The 23937-nt window shown below is 54.1% G+C and overlaps 1 protein-coding gene across 7 annotated transcripts in view; it reads left to right on the top strand.

Annotated features, from left to right (window-relative positions):
* The window catches only part of GRK5 (G protein-coupled receptor kinase 5), a 173826-nt gene that overhangs the window by 56221 nt on the left and 93668 nt on the right, over nucleotides 1-23937 (top strand). The window lies entirely within an intron of this gene.

Here is a 23937-nt window from a genome sequence, read left to right as displayed (position 1 = left end):
GCTGACGCTCTAGCCACTGAGCCAAACTGATTAGGGTCATCTGTCTATTATGAATGCATCACAAATCTTTCATTCCAGGATAAGGAAATATTAGAAAGTCTCCAAGAAAAAAAATGCCCATTTCTTCTGGGCTTGGAACGCTATCTCTAGTTTTTCTAGTAGAAATTGTACTCCTATCTCAGGCTCAGTTCAGATAACAGTTCATCTTTTAAAATGTTTAAGACTTTCTCTGGCCAGCTTCACGGCCCCTCCCCTGAGCTCGAGCACTGCTGCTCACACCTCTGTAAAGCCCAGATGGGCAGCTGGTCATTGCTCTGCTTTGTCAGATGCCAGTGACAAGCCAGTCACCGTACGCCACCCACGAGGTTGGCACTGTCATCTCCACATCACCGTGGGGGACGCGGAGGTTCAGAGAGGCGAAGTGACTCTTCTAGGGAGACACAGCTGGTAGACGGTTGGGCTTAGATCCAGACCGAGCCTTATCCGATTGCAAAGCCCTGCTCCTCTCTCCGCTCCCAGGTGTGACTCAATCCTTCGCTTTTGGTTCCTCCTCTCCGGGCTGGGTGGTCCTCCCAGTCTGTGTCCCCTCCTCCCAGGGTTAGTTCAGAGCTGGGGATGCAGCAAGAGAACATTAATCAAATGAGGGCACACTCTGTGTATGGACAGTGGCGTGGGGTCTTCTCCCTTCCCAACTGCCTGCAAAGACCCCAGGATTTTATGAGCCCTGGGGCGGGGGGCGGGTGGGAGGCAGGGACATGGCTTGCTCCAGCCCCTTGCACTGGGCTCAGCAAACATCTGTATCCAGTGGGATTGGCAGAAGGTCTTCTGGGGGTAGAGGAAAGAGTGGAGGGGCTCTGAGCACCCAGATGTGAACTCCATGCAGACTGGGGCCTGGTCTGTCTTGCTAGCTGCAGTGCCTGTTGCAGGGTCTAGCACATAGTAGGTGCTTAATAAATATGTATCAACCTGCTTTGCTGACCTTCCCCAGAACTGGGTTCTGGAGCTACTGTTGAGAGGCGGGTGGACAGGGCCCCAGTGTGACCCTGTCTCCTGAGTGGACAGCAGCTCTGCCGCCCCCACTGTCACTACTCCGGCCTGTCTGGAGTGTGTCCCACAGCCTGGCTCGGTTGGTTAAGCCTTGTTTAGTACAGACCTGGCCCCTGCAGCCCTCAATGCCCCCTGGGGTTGTTTCCCAAGGCAGCTGGGCTGCCTGCTCTGTGTTCTCCTTGCCCTTCTCATCTCCTGGACACTCCAGTCCCGAGTGGCCGGCAGGCCGGTCATCTGGAGAGGGGGACACAGTGTCCACACTAATCCCCGGCCTCGGGCTCGCCCTTGAACTTCCCTTTAAACTGCTCTCCAACCCCCAGCAGCACTCAGGTCACGTTCCCAGAGAGCCTGCGGATCAGGGCTGCGTCTGTTTATTTTCTAAGATTTCAGAAAACATGCCTTTCCCCCCCTCTGACCTTCAACAAAACTTTTTTCCCTCCAACACTTATATTTTTAACTTCATGAGAAAATATGGTAAGGGCGCATATTTTCTTTCTTAACTGTCATTGTAAAAGACTTTCCTCGTTTAAAAAAGGCTTTGGGGGACGGGGAGAGTCAGGTGGGTTTTTGTTTTGTTGTTTTAGCTGTGGGGGCTACTTGGATCTATTTCTGCCTGCAGCCCATGTAGGAGGCTCCTGCCCCGTGACCCCAAGAGGTTTCTTGCAGCCAGGCCGCAGCTGTTTTGGTCAGTGTGGTGACCCTTTTCCTCTCCTTCTGAAGACCCAGGGCTGGAGCAGCTGAGGGCATTTCCCTCCCACGGCGGGACGTGCTTAATGTCTCTGCTTTGGGGACATTGTCTGGGCAGGCTGGGGGGAGCACCTGCTCTGCCCTCAGCTCTCCCCCGCGGTGGGGGCCAAGGATGCTGGGAGCATATTTGAGCCCCTGGATTCTCTCCTGCTGGATCTAGGATCTCAGACCCAGAGAGGGTCAGTGACTTGGCCCCCAGCCACCAGAGAGCAATGAGCCGAGGCCGGGAGCAGGCGGCCTCCCTGCTCCTTTGGTGTTTGCGCCAGATGCCACTCCCCCACCCGCTCCCCAGTCTCCCCGAGGCCCAACAGCAGTTTGTGGATTGACTCCCGTCCCTTCCCAGGCACCCTGTGATCCAGCCATTCCCAAGGACCCCGACCCCTGAATTCTCTCTAGTCCTTGCACCCTCTGCTTGGCTGTCACCCCCCTGTTCTCCTTTAGGTAGAATTCTCTCTAGTCCTTGCACCCTCTGCTTGGCTGTCACCCACCTGTTCTCCTTTAGGTAAAATTCTCTCTAGTCCTTGCACCCTCTGTTTGGCTGTCACCCACCTGTTCTCCTTTAGGTAGAATTCTCTCTAGTCCTTGCACCCTCTGTTTGGCTGTCACCCACCTGTTCTCCTTTAGGTAGCTTTCCAGGTGCCTTGGTCTCTGTGTCCCCTTCTGTAGCCCTGTGTGTTGGGCATAATCGTCCACTTCCTTGTCTGTCTCGCCTTCTGACTGGGCTCCCCTAACTCGGGGGCTTTCATCCCGTATTCCGGCGGCAGGCCAGCACTGTGCGAGTCAAAGATGGGAGTGTTTATTCGGGAAACGCACCCGGAGAGCGCGGGTAGGATGGTGCAGAGGCATGAGGGACAGGAAAGGCGGTCCTGGTGCGAGTAGCAGGAGACGCTTTGTGGAGGGCGAGACTTGAGTGGGCCCTGGAGGGGTGAGGAGACATTAGGGTGGTGGGTGGGTTTGGGGTAGGGGTCTTGGGTCCTGGGAACAACCTGAAGGAGGCCCTGGGAGCCCGCTGAGGGCAGGTGCTAGCAGGTGAGCAGGGCTGGGTGACCCGATGGGAAGTTTTCTCCGTGGCCGTGGCGTTGCCTGTGGATGCATCTCTCCCACTCTCTGCAGGCTGGCATCGGAGGCACAGGGGGGCTCCTTTGGGTTTCCAAAGTGTCACCAACTCAACTGGGAAGTCGGTGCTGCCCTCTTGGCTGCATCCCTGGGTTGGAGGTTCAGCCTGGTATCCTTGGAAAAACAGGGCTCCGGGCACAGGTTCCCTTTGGGGTCATTGGTTCAGGTTGAGGCTGGGCGAGTGGGTATGACCGGCTGCCCTGGGTGCCGGTGGGCGCAGAGCTGCCTCCTGGAGCCAGGAAGGAACTGCCTCCTGGGACCTCCTCCTCAGCTCTCACAATGGCTGGTGCCTGGGCTCCGCCACTCATCCGCTCATTGTTTTTGGGCTGCTGCCTTGGGCGGGTAGCTATTTTGAGGGTCTTTCAGAGAATTCAGAAAAAAAAATAAGCCCCAAACTTAGTTCTTACCCGCAGGGAATAAGTGCATTTGGAGTTTTACCCCAACTTACGAGTGCCACCTGCCAGCCAGGATAGGGCGGGGCTCTCCAATCATATTGACTTTCTGGCTTGCAAAGCACCTTTAATAACTTAATCCCCGGTAGCCTTGAGCACTAGTGTTGCTCTGAGCACTGCACTAAGCGCTTCGGGGCATCATCTCCTGTCATCTTCCTGGCAGCGAGAGGGGCCGGAATTGTCTCATTTTATAGATAAAGAAACGAAGGTCCAGAGAAGTCACGGGTCACTTGTTTGAGGTCATACAGCCCGGAAGTGAGCAAGCAGGGACTCACTTACACTCTTCTTTGAATCTGACGGCAGGGGGAGGAAGTCTTTTTACCTCCCACTGAGCAGATGAGAAAATCGAGGCTGGGAGAGTCATACAGAAGTTCATGTGGCCTGAGCCAGGCTCCTGACTTGCGATCCTGCATGCTTTCCTCTGGCCATGCTGCCTGGAGTATTAGCGGACAGGTGCTCCTCTCCCCGGCACAGTAGCAAAACCTTGATGGCAGGGTTTGCATTCAGGGGAGGGGCAGCAGTGGGAGGCACTCACTGACCGCTCTCGGAGTGACTGCCCTCGGGCATCCTCCGGTGACCCGTGATGATGGGCGGCAGCAGATTGCCAGGTACAGGCAGCAGCGAATTAGCTTTCTGGTGAAAGCTGCCGGTGTGCTCTCCACGCCTTTCCGCTTCCCACCGACATAGACCTGTGCCAGCTCCTCACTGCCCCTGGGGTGCGGTGGGAGGAAGGAGGGGATGGTGCCCAGCAGCCCTGGCAGCAGTCAGTGCCAGGAGCTGGTGGTGCAGGTGCTGCCCCATCCATCCCTCGTTCCAGAGTCTCTGAGAGGTGGTATCCAGGTCAGGAGTGGGAACAATACTCTATTGTTATGTAAACCTGAAGCAGACACCTTTGGTGGGAGGACATGATAGGTGTCTATTATGTCCAGTAGTGACAGGAGCACTCTGTCTTCACATGCTTGACAATCACCTGCTAATCCCCTCGGGTCTGGGAGCAGCTGTATTTTCACTCCCCGTGCTGCCCCCGACCCGCACCCCACCCCGCTGGGGAAACATTGAGACCAGGACTAGCAGAACCTGGGTCAGTCTTTAGGAAAGAGGAGGTACATTTGTATTTGTGCCTGAGCCTTCCGGGGCGGGAGGGGGGGCGGGGGAGAAAGGACCCAGGATCTGGGTGAGATGGCTGTGTGATGGTGAGAAAGAGAAGGTTGCACAGGCCCGAGTTCGAATCCCAGCTACATTTATTGAGCACTTACTTTGTGCAGGCACTCTGCTTAGCACTGTGCATATGCCATCTTGGTCCATCCTCATAGTGCAGCTCTCTGAGCTCAGTGCTGTTGGCTCATTGGTTCACTTATTCATCAAGATTGCTGAGCTGCTCCTGTGTACTTGGCATGATTCCAGGTGCTGAATAAGGCAGATAAACTCCTACCTTATACCCTAGTGGGAGTTATCCATAACTGGGGTTTCTGTGTGGGTCACAGTCCTGGTGGGTGAGGAGCCAGCGTTAGGCCTGTGCTCCCTACTGTTCTATCCCTTGTCCTGCCCCGACCTCATCTCTTCTCACCTCTGCCCAGATCTCTCTCTGGACACCATTGCCTCTGTCCCAATGTCCCGGCCAGCACGGACTTAGCATTTCCAGCAGGCCTTGTGGAGTTTTTTGTTCTCTCCAAATGTGCCTCTCTTCTTCTCACTCTGCCTGCACAAACGGCCTGTCCAGACTCCCCTGTCCCTTCGTCCCCAAGTCCTGTGATCAAGAACAGTTAGATCCACTTCCGGGACCCCATCCCACTGCCCCTGCCCATGGGTCAGCCCCACACCTTGCCAAGCTTTGAAGTGTTCAGCCTTACTCTCTCGTCACGGGCCTTTGCACATGCTGTTCCCACTGCCAGGAATACCGTTTACCCCCAGCCGCACTCCCCGCTCCTGGCAAACTCCAGCCCTTCCAACCACGGAGCCTTCCTTGACCCTCCCTGCACTCCCTGTGGTCTGACCTTCTAAAGGCGGGCCTGTCCACTCCCCTGGGAGCTCCTGGGATACAGGGACCAGGTCGCATCTCCTTTTTCATCTCAGTGCCCAGAATGGTAGGCGTCTATTGACCAACAAGGTGAATAGGTAAATAAGGAGTGGGTTTCTGACAGAGGCCGAGGTTCAGATCCTTGAGATAAGCTTTCATGGTGCAGTAGACAGACTTCTGCTCTCCGTGAAGGAGCCCAGGTTCACCGAACTCAGGGGTTTCCAAACTTGTCCAGATGGCTAATAAGCCTGTTGTTTGCCCAGCCGGCATGGCTCAGTGGTTGAGAGTCAACCTATGAACCAGGAGGTCACGGTTCGATTCCCTGTCAGGGCACATGTCCGGGTTGTGGGCTCACTCCCCAGGGTGGGGTGTGCAGGAGGCAGCCGATCAATGATTTTCTCTTATTATTGGTGTTTCTATTTCTCTCTCCCTTCCTCTCTGAAATCAATAAAAATATATTTTAAAAAAACACCCCAAACCTGTTGTTCCAATGAAATTGCCCCACTTTAATGGGGTCCTAGTAAAATAGTTTGAAAATCGCTGGTCTAGCCAAGCTCTCATTCCTTCAGTGAGGACTAGAGCGAATGGGTTGAAGGTGCCTCCAGTCTCATGGTGACATAGTGACGGAGCCCTTTCCAGTGTGCCACATGCCCCCATGAAGGCAGACTTTCTAACACAGCCCTTGATCCTCACGGGTGCTCAGCTCCAGGGGCAGTGAGCAGCCCCTGGCAGCAGTGCCAGCCTCAGACCACAGGCACATTTCCCCTCCTTTCAGCAGCATTTCCTTTTAGGGGAGAACGACACGTGAAATTTAAAGGTAGCACTCGTGTTTTAGAACACTCTTCCTTTATTAATCACTCTCCCTTTATTCATATCTCAACCTGGAGGTTTACAAAAGACTTCTAGACGATTTGGGGGTGGCCTCTTTATTGAGGTGCAGTGTTGGTGGAAAAGTACGGAAACCATAACGCACTGTGGGGGAGCTTTCCGAAGCACATGCGTCCTGGCACCAGCGCCCTGGTACCCTCTGCCCCGAGGTGGTTCTGACCCCATCTGGCTTTCTTACTCACTCCCGGCGTCGGGGTTCAGCCATGCGGTTGCACGAGTGTCAGTTGGCTGGTTCAGCCATGCGGTTGCACGAGTGTCAGTTGGCTTGTTCTCGCTGCTGCATACACACTATTCCACTGTCTTCCACACACATTTGAGGTTCATGGCAACCCCTTGAGGTACACGGGGTGGGGATTGTTCTTCCTGCTTATAGAGAAGGAAGCCTAGGTAACACCCTTCAGCAGGGGTGGGCTGGGGTCCCTCCGGATAGATCTCCCCCAAATTTCCACCCCCCCCCCCACACACACCCTGAGATGCTGCACCAAGAGCCTCCTTCTTCAATTTAGTGTGATATGTTCTGGAACCTTCCCCTCCAGTCTCACGCTAATCCTCTGTGAGGCAACAGAAGTTAATGTCCCCGTGTCCTTTTGTTCTGGAGAAATAGGAAACGCTCCTTCCCTCTTCTGGGAAATAACTCGCATTCCCTGGAAGTCACCCTTGGCCGGTGGCGGAGGGATGCCTTGAACTTGCCCTTCTTCCAACCCTGTAATTACCCAGGTTGCTCACCTCTACGCCTCCATGGGGGTGGCTTTCCTGGGAAGGTTGCCCCGGGCTGTCCTGCTGGGAGCCTTCTCCTTGGGCCTCGTGCTGAGATGGAAACATAGAGGCAGAAGTGCCTACTTTGTCCCAAAAAAGTACCAACAGTGCCCTGCTGGGAAGGCCCGTTCTTTCCTCCGGCACGGCCCTGGCTGATGGATGCCTACTAGTGGAACATTCTGTGTCCAGCTGCTCCTGTTCCTTTGCCTTTAAACGGGACGCCTGTCACCAGGGAGACCCAGTCACGCCACCGTCTCTCTCCCCGCCCCCTGCCCCCCCCACCCCCCCTGTGCAGCAGCAAACTGTGTTCATAACTCTGGGAATTTATTTATTTCTGGGCCCTAAAGGTCAAATGCCCTCCTGTCTCCTGCAGAAGCCTGGAGTTGTGTCTCTCTGAGGAGCTGGGACTGGATCGTGGGTTGAATGACAGCCCAGATGGGGGGTGGCTCTGGGACATGTCCCATCTGACAGCTGCTGAGGAAGTGACTTGATCTTCCTGGGAGTGATTTGTCCCTTTGCCCTTGAAATTGCTAGTGGCTCATTCTTTGCTACTCCAAGGCCCCTGGCTCTCTTTTTTGAGTTACTTTGACCGTATTTCCTTCCCTGTTGAATCGTAGGTTTTCTGAATTCCCACTGCTGGTTTTGCTTTTTTAGCTAAGCCCTAGACAGCAAACATGTAGCACGCATAGCATTATTCCCCCTGCCCCTGCCAGTGGCAGACATTGCTAATCAATTATGGCACTTGTGACCCCTGAGCCTGAACCCGTCTTCAGTCCCACAGCTCCAGCAGCCACTGCCATCTGTTTGGAGCTCACAAGCCTAACAAAATATTTTTGCCATTCAGCTCCACCTGAACCCTACCTACACTGTTTTTCCTTATACATACATACCTACAGTAAAGGTGACAGCTTCTCTAAGGCATATCTGAATGGCCAGGATCACCATTTTTGCACTTTGGGGCCATTGTTAAGTAAAATAAGGGCGACTTGAAAACAAGTGATACTGGGACAGTCGATCTGGTAGCTGAGAAGGCTGCGAAGTGACTAATGGGCCAGTAGGTAGGTATACAGCATGGATGCACTGGACGGAAGGATGATTCACATCCTGGGCGGGACAGAGCGGGCCATTGTGAGATTTCATCACGCCACTTAGAACAATTTACAACTTGTGAATTGTTTATTTCTGGAATTTTCCATTTAGTATTTTCAAACCACGGTTAACCAAGAGTAATTGAAACCGCAGATAAGGATGTCTACTGTATTTTGCATTCAGGGGTCCATGTTTGTAGGGTGTCATTTGCTGCTTCTAGAATCACACATTCAAGGAGACCTGAAGGTCGTAAAATAAATAACTGGGCTCACTCCCGTCCTCCTGAGGTCTCACAATCGTAGAGCCCTCGGAATGCGTCCAACAGGATGAAGCTGTGACTTGGTGCAAGTCCCCAGTTTGGAAGACTCACTTCCTGCTTCCTGGGTGAGACACCACCTGGCGGAGGGAGGTCCTTGCTGGGGTGGAGGCACTCCCCCCGCAGCCGGGGTTGGTCAGGGTGCCCGAGCTCCTCGCCCTTCGGGTTTAACTCCGGGCTCACTGGAGAGCTTACCACCTCTGTTCACAAGGGCTGGTTATTCTTGTTCTTTAGCAGGTGGCTTAGGGCAGAGGGTGGGGTGGGGGCACTGGAAATGCGGTTAATTCCTCTCTGGGTCCCATGATTGCTGCCTGCCCCCCCAGTGCACTCTGTTATTACAGCTGGACAGGCCGGGCAGATCGGCCTCGGGCCAGACTACCTGGTGGTTTAAAACCAGACTTAATCAAAATGTAAATACTTTTTGGGGCCAGAAAGCAGGGCTGTCCAGGTGTTCGAGTAGAGGCTGCTGGGTCCAGGAGCCGGAGGGAGGGCAGGGCCTGTCAGGCTCTTTCCCCTCAGGTTTGGGGTTCCCTGGGGCCTCTGCCAGGGGCCTCTGGAGGCGCCACCTGTTGCCAGGGTGACCCGTGCCCCACCTGTCACATCACTGCTTGTAGACGCTGTTACTGGGGCAAAGGTCATTCTAATGGTGACAGCATCTGCTCCCTTCTCCTTCCCTGCCCCTCCCTTCTACCCCTGCCCTCCCAGGATCAGTGCTGGGAGGTGTTATTTCACAGCAGGAGTCAGTGGGGTCTGGGACCCTCCCCAGACTGCTCAGTGGGTAGGAGGATGGTCACATGCGTTTATGGAGGACCGTGTGCCCAGAATTGTCTGGACTCTGAGGATGAGCAGTGACCAAGGCAGATGACCCTGCCCTCGGGTAGGGGTGATGGGCTAGTAGGAAGCAAGGAAGATCATGTCTTGTAGGAATAAACAACCCATAAATGCATAAACAGTAATCATTCCTGATGGTGATGATGCAGTGAAGTCAATGAGATGAGCAGGATCAGGTGATAGAATGAGACAGACTCTGCAGGTGACGGTGCCACTTTGGGGGGGGCCAGGGAGCCTCCATGGGGGGCATGAGACTGGAGACAGATGAGTCAGAAAGGAGTCAGCATGAGACTAATCTGGCCGGGGGCACAGCTGGGCAAAGGCCCGGAGGCGGGAATGAGCTGGAGGTCTCTGTGGGAAAGGAAGGACGACAGGGTCTGGAGCAGAGCATGGGCCTGGGTGTGCGAGGCCATTGGACAGTATTCCCAGCTTGTTGGGAAGTCGTTAGAGGACTCCAAGTGAGAGACTTCCATGATCTGATTAGGGTCTGGATAACTGGCTGCTTGCTGGGTGGAGATGGTTGGGAGGGGGCGAGAACAGAGGTAGGAGAGTGAGAAGGAGGCTGGTCCAGTTGCATGGCAGGAGGAGATGTCCAGGATGGCAGCCATGGAGACAGAGGGAGGAGACAGGTGTGAGTTTTGCTTTGGGGCCCACAGATTTGGGGCTGAATCCGGTGTGGAGTGTAAGGCAGGGGAGGGAAAGGAAAGAATCCAGAGTGTGTCCTGGGTTTGGGGCTCAATGGGACTCCTCATACCCACTCACCCCCCACCCCAGGGTTGCTCGCTGCAGGTGTCCTCTCCTCAGGTGGACCCAGGGTCCGAGCTCTCCCTAAAGTCAGGGTGGTGCTTGGCTCCTGCACACGTCCATTATCCCACTCGGAGAGGTTGCCTCCAGCTGCCTTTCTGGGCCCAGAGGGCCGGACAGGTATGATGTTACCTGGAGTCGGGGGAATTGGAAAACTCAGAGTTTGGCGATTCATCTGGACTGTGTTTAATGCCTGAGAGGCAGCCTTGGGCAGCCCTGGCTGATGGGCCCAGGGAGCAGAATATGGCCAGGGGAGGGAGAAAGGTATAGCATGGGGCTGAGTGGTTGGTCCTCGTGATGGCAACAGCGGGACAGGAGCAGAGCTGCTGTTGATGGAGCGCTCGCCCTGGACTGAGCTAAGAGCCTAATGAGTTTTCTCAGCTATTCACAACCCTGAGCGGCAGAGTACATTATTCCCATTCGTAGATGTGGAGACCGGGGCTCAGAGTGTCTGGCCCAAGGTCACCCAGCTAGTGATTGGCTGAGCTCGCCAGCAAGCCCTTGACTCCTGGTATTAAGTCTTAACCAACACCCAGCACTGTCACCAGTGTGACATACTGTCCCCTCACCAGCCATGCGCCCAGGGAGGGCGTCTGAGGTGCTGGCTTTGTGCACACGGAAGAGGACCGCAGGGAAGCTGCGGAAAGAGCTGTCAGGAGCTGTCCTTTTCTTACTGAGGGAGGGACCTTTGGGCACCTCCCTTCCTCCGTCTCCCTCCGGCTCCCTTCTCCTTCCTGTCCAAGAGGGCTTGCTCCCAGCCTCAGGCCTGGTGGGAGCTGCAGGGAGAGGAGACCTCTGGGCCCCAGCAGGGGCTCCGCCAGCCCTGCCGTTCTGGGTGGCCACCGCAGCTGCCTCAGCCCTGCCCGCCTCGTGCTCTGGCACCTGCAGGTCACACCTGACCAAGTTCCACCTGATCTGCCACCAGCCTGTTCCTGCCGCTGGGGAGTGGGTTTGGACGAACCCAAAGGACTCCCTCAGGGTCTGAGGATGGAAGTCATAGCAGCAGGTTATTGTGCCAAGTTTTCTTGAGCAGGGAGAGGGGACGATCATCGTTCTGATGTCCAGGAGAAGAGGGTGTGCCAAGCCAGCGTATGGCCATGGAGCCCTTGAAATGTGGCCAGTCGGAACTGAGATGCGCGGTGGTGTATGATATACACTGGATTTCAGAGACTTAGTACGAAAAAAGTAAAATGTCTCACAGATAATTTTTCATACTGATTACATGTTGCAATGATCATATTTTGGATATACTGAGTCAAAAAATATGTTACTAAAATTAATTTCACACATTTTTTTTTCTTCTTTCTAATGTGACTACCAGCCAGTTTTAAATTGCCTTGCATTAGAGTCCTATCAGACAGCACTGGCCTCGACTGAGTTACAGTATTTGTCTTTGAAAGGCTGAGGACCTGGGCTGGAATCCTGACTCTCCCATTCCTGTGTTACCAAAGGCAGGGCTCTGAGCCTCAATTTCCTCATCTGTGAAATGGGCATGATGAGTCAACCTCATAGGCTAGTGCAGCCGTGGGCAAACTACGGCCCGCGGGCCGGATCCAGCCTGTTTGAAATGAATAAAACTAAAAAAAAAAAAGACCGTACCCTTTTATGTAATGATGTTTACTTTGAATTTATATTAGTTCACACAAACACTCCATCCATGCTTTTGTTCCGGCCCTCCGGTCCAGTTTAAGAACCCATTGTGGCCCTCGAGTCAAAAAGTTTGTGAGAATTAAATGGGAGAAGACTGAAGTGGTGTGTGTTTGTGTGCGTGTGTGTGTGTGTGTGTGTGTGTGTGTGCGTGTGTGTGTACCTAGGATGCCCCCTCTGTCTCTTAAAGATTCAGGCTCTGATTTCTGGGGTTTTTATGCCCAGGATGCTCCCTCTGTCTCTTAAAGAAGCAGACTCTGATTTCTGGCCAGGCCATGACTGAGTCCGGCTCCTGGGACTCAGAATACAGGCTGTTTTGAGTTGGAGGAGAGTAAATAAAAAGAAAATGTCACCGTGCCCCAAGGAAGCTGATAAGTCAGAAGGATGGAGTGTATGAAGGCAGGCGGGCCGGCTTCCTCTCAGCCCAAGGAGCCCCAGGGTGGGGAGCACAGGAAGCTGGGCAGGCGGGGTGGCTGCAGCTGGGCCCCACCCTGAGTCCCTGGGGTGCTCCCCTCCCCCAGGCTGTCACAGCCTGTGCCCTCTGTGGTTCTGGGCGGGTGCTTAGGTGCCCTTCAGCAGCCTTTGTGTTCAGAAAGAGGCTGGTTGTGTCTGCGTGGGAGGGTGGCGAAAGCTTTCATCTCCATCTCCAGGGTTCAGTGTTCTGGCCCTGGGAGGGGCGGGGCAGGTTCAGGACTAGGATGGCGTTTCTGAGCCCCTTTGCCCGTGGCAGCTTGGGAAGCTACCAGGATTCACATAGTGCTTGGCTTCCCATCTATTTTCTCAGTTGATCCTCCCAATCCAGCAAGCATTAGCCCATTTCACAGAGGATAAAACAGGCCAGGAAGGGAAGCAAGTTGCTAAAGGCCACACAGCTAAAAAGGGTTGAACCTGGACTTGAACCTGGGTCTGCACTGGGTGCCTGGAGGGTGGACTTCTGACACAGTGCTTGGAAGTTCCACAGCCGGCAGGGCCAGCTGGACTGGCAGGGAGGCCTGATGCTGCTTGTCCTTTAGATATCTTAATTTACTGTGTCATGGTCTGTCCACGTGGGTCTGTCTGTCCCTCTGTCTCTGGCGTGCATCATTGGCTGGTCCCTAAGCCTGCTGGTTAAGGCCCTGGCACCTCCAAAGCAAGGAAAGAGTGACTACGATTCCTCCGTGTCCTCGCCTGTCAGAGCAGGACCTTCCTCGCCAAGTTGAGGGGCGGGTTGAGAGAGCTCGGCCTACAGAGAGCATCACTCAGTAACAGCTAACACGTGTTTATTTGCTTGGCTGCCCCCAGTTTTCTGCATCCAGTGCATCCTCTTAAGCATTGGAAACAGACCCTATGATTGATAGCAACTGAAGGCACATGGCCAGCCCTGCTCCTTGGCCTGATCCCACGGTCAGGTGCGGCCAGCAGGTGGGGGCTGGTGCACTCCAGCCACTCATGATGCTGAAGGATGAGGTGCAGCCCCTGGTCCAGGTATCCAGGTTCCCAGGGCATCTGCTTCTTACAACTGGGGGTGGTGGTGGGAAGTGTGCCCCCCAAACCTACTGTGGTGGAGCAGAGTGTCTGTCTGCGGGGAGCCCTGGGGACGCCAGGATGGAGGTGTGAACTGCCCCTTGTGCTCATCACTGAGGGCCTGGCCTTGAGCCTCTGACCTTTCAGCTCCCAGGGCTCCAATGTGCCAGGTTCTCAGTCCTGGAGGGAAAGGAGCACAGATGGCCAGCTTCTGGGGTGGCGCCTCTGCTCGCTCATTCATTTATAGACACTTACTGAGGTCTACTGTGAGGTCTACTGCCAGGCAGTGTCCGAGGACTGGTCACTAGGCACCGGTGAGCTGGAGGGACATGGTCCCTGTCCTCGTGGAGGGAGCCCAATAAAGACAAATTAAGCTGCTTGGAAGGAGAGACCTGGAAGCGGCGGGAGAGAAACGTGGGGACACAGCTCTTGGATGGATGAGGAGGGGTCCAGGGAATGATGTGACACTGAGCCTGAAGACGTGGCCAGGTGAAGTGGGGACCATGTGTGTCAGAGCGCTCAGAGCAGCTTCTATGTGACGGTGAAAACCTGGAAACCATAACCTACATGTGTCTCAGCAGAAGTGGGTGACTGAACTATTTCCACAAAACCTGCAGCTGTATATGTTTTAGAAATTTTTATTCTCTTTAAGCTTGAAATATTTCACTTTTTGAAAGTGATGCTGGGAGTGTCCATCTGGCAGCAGGAATGGCATGTGCAAAGGCCCTGAGGCAGGAAAGAACTTTTCCAGTGAGGACATAGTGAAGGCCTGGCTTTTGTTCTGGAGGCCACACCACTCTGGGCATCTCTCTGTTTGAAGGTCTGCTCTCAGCTGTCTCTGAGACCAGGGGAAAGGCCTTTTACTGAGTCTTGGGAAGGCCTTCGAGGTGTCCTGGGTGTCGGCTGGAGGTCAGGGTAATGGTAGGAGATTGAACCATGGGGGACAGAGCCTGCCTAGGCCAGGTTTGTGGGAGGGGAGAGCCTTCGGAGTGAGTCAGCCTCTTTGGCTGGAAGCAGCAAGCCTAGTTGAGCTTCTGCCAAGTACCCAAGGACCCGCGGTGATTCCTCTCCCCTTTTGTGGAGGAATTTGCCTGCCGAACAGGCCATCTGTGTGAGGTGAGTCACTGTTTCCCCATTTTGTTCATCACAGTCACCTCTGAGTGGGTCTGTTCAGCCTCAGCTGCACTCGGATGGACTTTGACACCTGGACCAGCCAGCTGCATGTGCTGCAGCTTTGTGTCCACGTGCTGCTCTCTGAAACTTGGTCGGGGGTCCCGAACCCTGGAAACAGGGGCTGCAGATTGAGGGCCACTGGTCTGGTCCAGGACCTCGCTTTTCTGATGGGGAAATGGAGGTCCACAGAGGGGAGGTGTCCGATTTGAGGTCGCTTCGAGAAGGAAGGAAGTGAGGGGCCTGGCTGCCATTTGCAGTCCTGAGGACTTGCTCCTGGCCCTGAACATGGGTCTTGGTGTCCCTAGCCGAGATCAGCCCTGCTGACCTCTCCTGAGGAAAGATGCGTGGAGTCTGACTCTGGCCCCCGAGCCTGGCGGGTGGGGTGGGAACGCGGGTGTGAGATTCTGGCCAGGGGCGGCTGCACCTGCAGGTGCTTCCTGCAGACGCTCTGCTGGGGAGCACCGCCCTCCCCCTCTGTGTGACTCGCTGGCTGCCGTGTCCTCCAGCATCTCCTGGCTGCAGAGCGGCCTGCAGGACCTGCTGGGCCTCGTTCGGGCTGGCCTGTGACTGGTGGTGGTTAGCAGGGGCTGGGGATTGCGTGAGAAAATGCTGTGTGACTCACAGTCTTCTCTGGGCCTCTGTGTCCCCAGCTAACTCAGAGGATGTAGTTCGGTGAGGGGCAGGGCTGGCCCCTCCCAGCTCTGACATCTGTTAGTTCTGAGTCTGATGGAGAGGCGAGGGCAACTACACGCTCTCTCACTGAGCTAAAGGCTTTGCACGCATTAGCTCATGACTCCTTTGTCCACGAGGCTACAAAGGAATCCGTTGAAGCGCAGAGAGGTTGAGTTAACAGCCTCTTGCCCAGAGTCGCACAGCTAGTCAATGACACAGCTGGGACATGAACCCAGGTGGTCTGTCTGTGTGTGGTCTTCATCACCACTGTGATAGGCTGAGTAATGCCACCCCCCTTCGCCCCCTCCCCGCCAAAGATGTTGACATCCAAATCCCTGCAACTTGGGCATATGGTGCCTACGAGGTAAAGGGACCTTTCGGATGTGATCCAGTTAAGGATGCGGAGGCGGGAGGTTATCCTGATGATCCAGGTGCGCCCAGTGTGCCCACTGGGTCCTTGTGAGAGGAAGGCAGAGGGCGATTTGAGTACAGACCGGAGGTTAGAGTGATGCAGCTTGAGAAAGACTCGGCTGGAGAAAGTGACTGCTGGCTTTGAGACGGAGGGAACGAGTCATTACCCAAGGAATGCGCAGCCTCTAGAAGCTGGAAAAGGCTGGGAACAACCCCCCCCTCTCCCCCCCCAACCCCCACACCCCCCACAACAGCCTCCAGAAGGAACCAACCCTGCCCACACCTTGACTGTCACCCAGGAAACCCGACTCCAGACTTCTTACTTCCAGGACGTTAAGACGTTAAGATAATAAATTCATGTTATTTTAAGCCACTACATGTGTGGTAATTTGTTACAGCATCCATAGGAAGCTGACACAACTATGTTCTAGTCACCCATTGTCTTCCAGCCAGCTCTCCTTTCTGAATCCAGATTCGGTTTTGAATTCTGAGGAGTGGAAATCGAATCTGAGGAGGTGACTGCTCAGCTGGGAGCCAGAGGAAGAGTCCCGGGAAAGGTGTTTCAGGAAGAAACAGCCCGCGCCCCGGCTCCGAGGGGAGAACGGATGTGCTTGAGGAGCAAAAGGCTGCCGGTGTGGCTCGTGTGGAGTGAACCAGGAGATGGGGTCGGGGAGGGAGGCAGGCGGGCTGCAGCCTGCAGGGCCTCTTAAGTCATGGCGAAGAGTCCAGGGTTTATCCCAAGGGCCACGGGAACCCCTGGAGAGACTAGAACTGGTTTGTTGTATAGAAGGCCATAGGCTGCCATGGGCAGTGCATTGCATAGGAACCAGATGGAGGCAGGGAGGCCAGGCAGGAGGCTGCTGCGGTCGTCCTGTGAGATGCGATGCTGGCCTGAACCAGGACAGTGGCTGTGGAGGGGAAGGGAGATGGCAGAGTCCATATGTCATTTGGAAATAGAATCCTCAGGGCCTGATGGGTGGTTGCAGGTGGCTGACTGTGCTGGTGAGCTGCTGCTGTGTAACAGATGACTCAAAACTTGGCAGCTTGAAACAATGATAAGCATTTGTTATCTCATGGTTTTTGTGGGTCAGGAATTCGGGAGTGGCTGAGCTGGGTGGTTCTGGTTCGGGGTCTCTCTTGAGGTCGCTGTCAAGATGTTGGCTGGAGCTGCCGTCATCTGAAGGCCCGAGTGGGGCTGAAGGTCCATCTTCGAGGTGCTCCCTCCCATGGGGCAAATGAATGCTGGCTGTTTGCAGCAGGTCGCAGCTCCTCCCCATGGGGCCTCTCCTTGGGGCTGCCTGAGTGCCCTCACAGCACAGCAGCCGGCTCCGTTCAGAGCGGGTGATCCAAGAGAGAGCTGATAGAAGGCACCGAGACTCTCGTGACCTAGCCTGGCGTCGTGTGTCATCATTGCCACACATCCCATTGGTTGCACAGGTTCCGTGTGGGAGGGGACACATGGGCTGTGACTACAGGAGCTAGGATCCCAGGGGCCACTTGCAGGCTATTTACACAGAAGCCTGGGGAGGGTGGACTCAGGATGACACCTGGGTTTTGGGCCCAAGGGGCTGGGTGAATGGGGGTGCCCTTTACCGAGAGAGGGGGCATGTTTTGGGTGAAGGCAGGTGGGAATCAAGCACTCTCTCTTGGCCCCATTTGGAGGACTTCACTCTATGTTAGAAACTCTTCTCTCTACGGCTGCTCGTTTGGGCTTCGTGCTCAGAGTTGGGACACTTGGTCAGGCCCAGTTCGCATCTGTTCCTTGATGACACCTGGGTTTGGGCCAGGGACCGAGAGTAAGACCAGGTATTCCTTTACCGAGAGGAGGGGGCATGTTTTGGGTGAAGGCAGGTGGGAATCAAGCACTCTCTCTTGGCCCCCATTTGGGAGACTTCACCTCTATGTTAGAAACTCTTCTCTCTACGGCTGCCTCGGTTTTGGGGCTTCCGTGGCTTCAGAGTTTGGGGACACTTGGTCAGGGCCCAGTTCGCATCTGTTCCTTGAGCCAACTCCATGTCAGGCTCATGGACTGAGAGTTAAGAACCAGGTATTCTTAGGTTCAAATCCCAGCTTAGTCATTTGAAGGCTGTGTGACCCTGGGCCAGATACTTAGCCTCTCTGGGCTTGTTTCCTCATCTGTAAAATCAGTGCACTTAGCTGTCATGTGGTGAGACTCAGAGAGGATGGGACTGATGCGCTCAGGCCAGGGCCTGGCTCTCCCGGACCTCTCTGGACCTCAGACCTCTGCGTTTTTCTGTGAGTAGTCATGTCGCCATCAGAACGTCCCAGGTCGCCGGGCGGATTTGATTGGGAAGGATTTCAAAAGAGTCTGTTGAGCTTCTTTTAAGTAGGTGATGCAAAAATTCTGGGGACAGCAGGCGTAATTATTACTCACAGGGAAATGCAAATATTTTTATGAATATCCTATGAAAAATTGAGGCTTTTTTTTTTCATGAGCAAATAGTCCTGTTTATTTCTCCAACAAAATAGTCACAGTTGTGCTGCGGGGCCGAGTTACAACTGCCAGTGGCTTTCCTCAGGGGTCGGCTCACCTCCTCCTCCCCACTCCCCACTTTCTCTTCTCTTTTAATCCAGAGAAAACATAGCGGAGACAAACGCAACCACGTTTGGGCTTTGCTGAGAGAAGGGGGTTACTTTTGCAGTGAAAAGTTAATTTTTGTGGCCAGAATTTCTCAACTGTGAAAACCGGTGCGGGCAAAGCGTAGTAAGCCCAAAAAATACATTTGAAAAATGATTTTCCTTGGAAAGGACCTTTTTTTAAAGAAGGCCATTCGTGTTTGCAAGAGGAGGACGGGGGTCTGCTTCCTCATGAAGGAAATGTTCTCTAAAGTCCTAAAGAGACACAGGGGAATAGAGGAAAAGGGGAGCCACGGGGAGGGGAGGCGTGGGGAGCCAGGATGGGGAGTGAGAGGCCTTACGCCGGTGTTAGCTTAGCTCCCGCCCAGTGCCTGGCACGGTGCTAGTGCTTTAAGTGCACTCTGTATCTGACGTTTACAAAGGGCATTTGGTTATGATATCAGTTAGGTGATGAGGGCTCAGAGAGGTTGGGGAAGTGGCCTATGGTCACTCAGCTCCTGGATGGAGGTGTCAGAAGTCCAACCTGCCCGTCTCTTTCTATGATGCCCTGGGAGAAGGGGCCCTTGGTCCAGGGTCGGGATAGCTACCACAGGGAGATGTTGATGATGATGGTGGTGGCAGCGGCAGTGATGGCGATGGTGGTGATATTAATAATGATGATGGTGTCAGGGATGGTGGTATTGGGGGTGGTGATGGTGGTGATGATAACGGTTACATTTTGTGAGGCTCCTCCTCTAGGCTGGGTACTTGCACATTTGGCTCTAATTCCTAGCACAGCGATGCAAATTGAGTAGCAGCATCTTTGCAGGAGAAAACGCTGTGTGACTAAGCAAGGCCACACCACTGGTGTGTGGTAGGGCTCAGATAACATGCAGTGATACCCACTTCCCCCTGACATTGTGGTGACGAGGCCTCAGGGCATCAGCACCCCCGGTAAACTGCAGCTGTCACTCAAGGGCAGCAGCCTCTGGTCAAGGTGCCCAGTCTTCGTGCTGCCCTTGGCAGCAAGGGTTTCCTGGGAGGGACCGTCCCAGCCTCTCCCCTGCTCCCTCCACAAAGCCACACCAGAGGCCTCCTTGCTCTCGGGCTCAGTGTGCTGGGGAGGGGCTGTGTCTTCCCATCCCCATGGCGACCAACTCCCAGGCCTGGTGTTGGTTTGGGTTTTCCTAATTGAGGTGTGGGTTCCTTCTGGTGTGGCTGAGGTTTGTCTGCTCTGGGAACCCGACTGCGGTGTGGCCATGAGGTGGGGCCCGGAGGTGCTGGGACCTGCCCACAGGCCACAGACCCCACATGCCCGTGCCACCTCCCACGCCTCACACCACTTCAACGATGCACTTCCTTTGAAGAACATTCTGGAGGTTTCAGGTTCTTGAGGCTGACAGCTACAGCACCACGAAATGTCCTGGGGTCAGGATAACTGTGTATCTTCGCCTCCCCAGGTCCTGTCCACAGGGTGGAGCCGGCCTCAAGGCCTGGGTGTGCTGATGCCCGCTCCCGTCTGCCCGCCATGGTTTTTGCTCACCCTCTCAGGGGGTCCTGGAGCAGCAGAAGGCCCTGACTAGAGCTGTGTTCAGCTCCCAGGCCGGCTAACAGGACCCAGAAAGGCTCAGCCCTCCCCTCCTCTGCTCCCCTCTTGCTTCGCTGAGGTTGGGCAGGGTGTCCCCTGGCCTGGCTGTGCCAACACCAGAGCATCAGCCTTTGGACGGGCCTGGGGCTGGCTGCAGTGTTCGGGGCCCATCCCAGCTCTCTGAGGTGGTAAGAAGGACCAGTGCCCACCATGTGGTGAAGGTGGTGGTGGTGTTAGGCTGTGGAGAACATGTTTGGGTAGAAGAGGCTCTGTGCCCCCCAGACTCCTCCTCATCCCTCTCTCCCCCACCCCTGGGTCCTGTGCTCAGCTAAGAAGGCGCTGGACACACTCCAAGACACCAGGCTAGCTGCTGCTTCCTGCCCTGAGGACTCATGGACTCAGGCCACCCAGCATCAATGGCACGGTCCCCGCCTGAGGAGATCGGGGCCAGAGGTGCCTTTGGTGGCCCCTTGTGTTGTGACTTTTTTTCTAAACATCCAATCATTGGGAATTATAGACGCGTCTCCACCTGGGGCCACCAGATCCCAGCCTCCCACTTGAGCGCGCTTTGGGACAGTGTGGTAACTGAGGAGCCGAGGGCAGGGGCTGGGGGAAAATTGAGGAGGAGTCACCTTTTTTTAATATATATATATATATATATATATTTTTTTTTTATTGATGTCAGAGAGGAAGGCAGAGGGAGAGAGAGATAGAAACATCAATGATGAGAGAGATCATTGATCAGCTGCCTCCTGCACGCCCCACACTGGGGATTGAGCCCGCAACCCGGGCATGTGCCCTGACTCTGAATCTAACCTTGACCTCCTGGTTCATAGGTGATGCTCAACCACTGAGCCACGCTGGTTGGGCATCCAGGAAACTTCACAGAGGAGGGTACCCTGAGGCAGACACCCTACAAGTGCTGGGTATTTCCAGAAAGTGAGACCCACAAAAGTAGGATGAGGCCCTGGTCCTGTATTTGCAAGCTCCATCCTCCCCACCCCGCACCTACCCATTTGGCTCTCTTCTTGTCCATTTACCTGCCAGGATCTCCAAGAAAAATTCTTTTGAAAAAAAGGGGTTCTGTTGCCCTGCCCTGCCTGGCACCATCTGCCTGATCCCAGATGAGAAAGCTGAGGACAGAGGGGTGGTGCTTTCTCCTGCTCCCCAAGTGGCCCGTCTCCCTTTCACAGTGGTTGCCAAGTGCGTTGGGTTGGACAAAGTCCCCTGCAGGCCGAGGTCACCTCGAGTACACATAGGCTGTAATCACGTCCCTTTGAAAAGGCTCGAGTCACTGCGTGACGCTGCCCCCGATCGGGCCCTGTAATTGGGATCGTGCCTTGTTTGGGGCTGAATGAAAAGAGACTTTGAACCAGTGAGATGCCACATACCTCCCTCATCAGCTTCACCCGGGGGCGGGCGGGGGCGGGGGGCCACTCTGGTCCTGACAGCAGTGTCAGCAGGAGCGAGGGCAGGAGTGGAGGCAGCAGACACAGGGGTCCCTCCCTCGTGAGAACCCGGCCTTCTCCTCCGCTGTGCCCTGGCCTCGGAGAACGCCCACGGTCTTCCCATGGTGTTGTTTTCTGGAAAACCAACTCTGTTGGCAGTGCTGTGGAAACTGAGTCTTGAAAGCTTACCTGGGCAGAAAGGAATGGAGCAGATTCTTTAGCTGCACAGACGTCAAAGGCTAAATTGTAACACTACCTTCCATTTGACCGGCCGAGAGGGCGTGAGTCATCAGCATCTCGTGGCTGGGAACACAGAGCATCCTTCCCACGTACGGTCACTAGGATACCTGAGAACCTCCCAGACCTTGATCACAGTGTGCTGAGAGCAGCTTCATGCTCCCCCCTCCGCCCCCCGCCACCTCCCCATATGTATATTCTAAAGACTACTAGCCAGCAACGTAATTCGGATTTCTAACAAATTTGCTCCCTCCCGTAAGCATAATGCTGACCTTTCCAACCCTCCTGGCCCTTGCGACCCATAGGCCATTCCGTGAATTGACGGGAGAAAGGGGCCTCCTTGGAATCCTGGGGCCGCTGTAGCCTGTGCCTCTCTCTACCCTGTGTCCTTGTTCCTTTAGCCAGCAGCGCCCTAAACTGTTTTGGAAGGGAGGGTGGCTGTTTCTGTGCTGCCTCTGGTTACACCTGGCACCATCCAGGGGCTTTCGATCTGAACGGTGCAAGCTTGGGGAGGCCCATGGCGAAGTTCCCCGACGGAGGGAAAGGCAAGCGCAAAGGCCCTGAGAGCAGCTACAGGGAGGGGAATAAAGCTTGGGGAGAGGATGGCCAGAGAATGAGCTGACCCGTGGGTGATGGGCAGGCCTGGGAACTGGCCATCTGGCTGCAGGAGCTGGGCTGGGCCCGGAGCAGGTGGGAGGTTGTGGTTGTAGCCCCTTGTAGGCCTGACAGCCCTCCCAAGTGGGGAGGTGGGCCTAGGGCAGCTGGGGCCACAGGGTAGGCCTGGCCACCTCAGGATACTGAGAAACAAGCAAGTCCAACTGAAATAACAAACAGTATCAACACTTCAGTCATGACATATGCAATTTAATAACCTACCAGCATACTTACAAGCCAAATATTTGTCTGGAAGTGGTGACCTCTTTGAGGCAGGTTTTGTTTGTTGTTAAGACGCAGAACCTTGCCCCAGCCCGTCCGAGTTATGGAGGGGCTGGCTTTTATGTGATTTGTTAGAGGAACTGGAGGTGGGTATGCGTGGGGAGGCCATTCAGGGCCTCCGTGGCCTTTTGGGGGACACGCTGCTGAGAGTGGTTGAGAACTGCTGAAATAAAGCCTCTGGTGTCTGTCTTTCTTGCTAGATTGGGTGCCCTAAGAGGGGGGAGTTACTAGAGCATGACACCCCATCCATCTTGCCTATCACCATGTCCCCAGTGCCTGCATAGCACTCAGCATTTAGTAGATGCGCAACACCTGGTGGTTGAGTGAATTGGTGAATCTGTGTTAATTTTCTTAAGTTAATGGATAAGTTCATTGATAAAAAAATCGCGCGCGCGCACACACACGCGCGCTCGTGTATGTATAAAATAGACTCCTGGTTTCTGTAGACTGGCCACCTGAGAATTAACTGAGGAGCCTTTCAAGATGTCACATTCCTGGGTTCCAATCACAGAAAGTTGGGGTGCAGCCTAGGAGTCTATTGTCAAGAGTACTTCATTGGTTTCTCAAAAAAGTAAACATAGGGGTACAGAATGAGTCACCCCAAAAGGTGCCTCTGTGGTATGTGATTATTTTGAGCTAAAGGCAATTGAAATGGGGCTCACAAGAAACTGCTACCTCTCCCTTAAAGAATTTAAATTACAGGCTTTGCCCATAATAAGGGTTATTACCAGAAAAAACTTTATGATCTATCTATAGGGAGGGCAAACTTCTAATTACTGCACATCTGCTCTTCTTTTCCTGCAATGATCTTCCTCCCCTATGAAGCCCCAACATGCCTTATCTCATCCTTAATTCAGAATGTTGTATACACCTCATGTTACCGGTCTGTCTCTGAACCTCTCATGTATGTGAGATCTTTGACTCTCTTGTATATGTGGGGTTCCCATACATATGTATTTAATTAAATTTGGTTATTTTCTTTTGTTGCTCTGTCTCATGCAGATTTTCTTTAACTCTAAGTATTAGAATTAAAGAAAAACAAATGAACCTTGAATGGTAGAGGAAAATTTCTTCCTCCCCCACACCAGCAATTCCGCTCATAGGTATATACCCAGAAGAATTGAAAGCAGGGACTTACATCCATAGCAACACTATTCTCAGTAGCCAAAAGGTCGAAGCGACCCAAGTGTCCGTCAATGGATGAGTGGATAAACAAATTATGTTTCCACACACAACTGAATATTATTCAGCTTTAAAAATGGAATGAAATCTGACACACTACAACATAGACGAATCTTGAGGACATTATGCTAAGTGAAATAAACCAGTCACAGAAGGACACATATTGTATGATTTCATTTATATGTGGTCCTTAGAGTAGTCAAATTCATAGAGGTAGAAAATAGAATGTTGGTTGCCAGGGGCTGGGAGTGGAGGGAATGGTGAGTTGCTTGATGGGTATAGACTGCAGTTTACCTAAAAATGGTTAAGAGAGTCAATTTTATGTGGTGTATATTTTACCACACACACAAAAAGTGCTTCATCCCAGCCAGGTCTGGGGATGACGAGGGTGGGAATGGGGGAGTGGAAGGGATATGGATTGATGATGCTGATGGCCCTTTGAGGCTTTGCAGCCTGTGAGTGGCTGAGACGACAGCATTGGCTTTACAGCCTTCGTGGCG

The sequence above is a fragment of the Myotis lucifugus genome, unplaced genomic scaffold (assembly GCF_000147115.1).
Source record: "Myotis lucifugus unplaced genomic scaffold, Myoluc2.0 scaffold_345, whole genome shotgun sequence".
Lineage (NCBI taxonomy): Eukaryota > Metazoa > Chordata > Mammalia > Chiroptera > Vespertilionidae > Myotis > Myotis lucifugus.
Note: the sequence above shows the minus strand (reverse complement) of the source record. Positions and strands in the feature narration are given on the sequence as shown.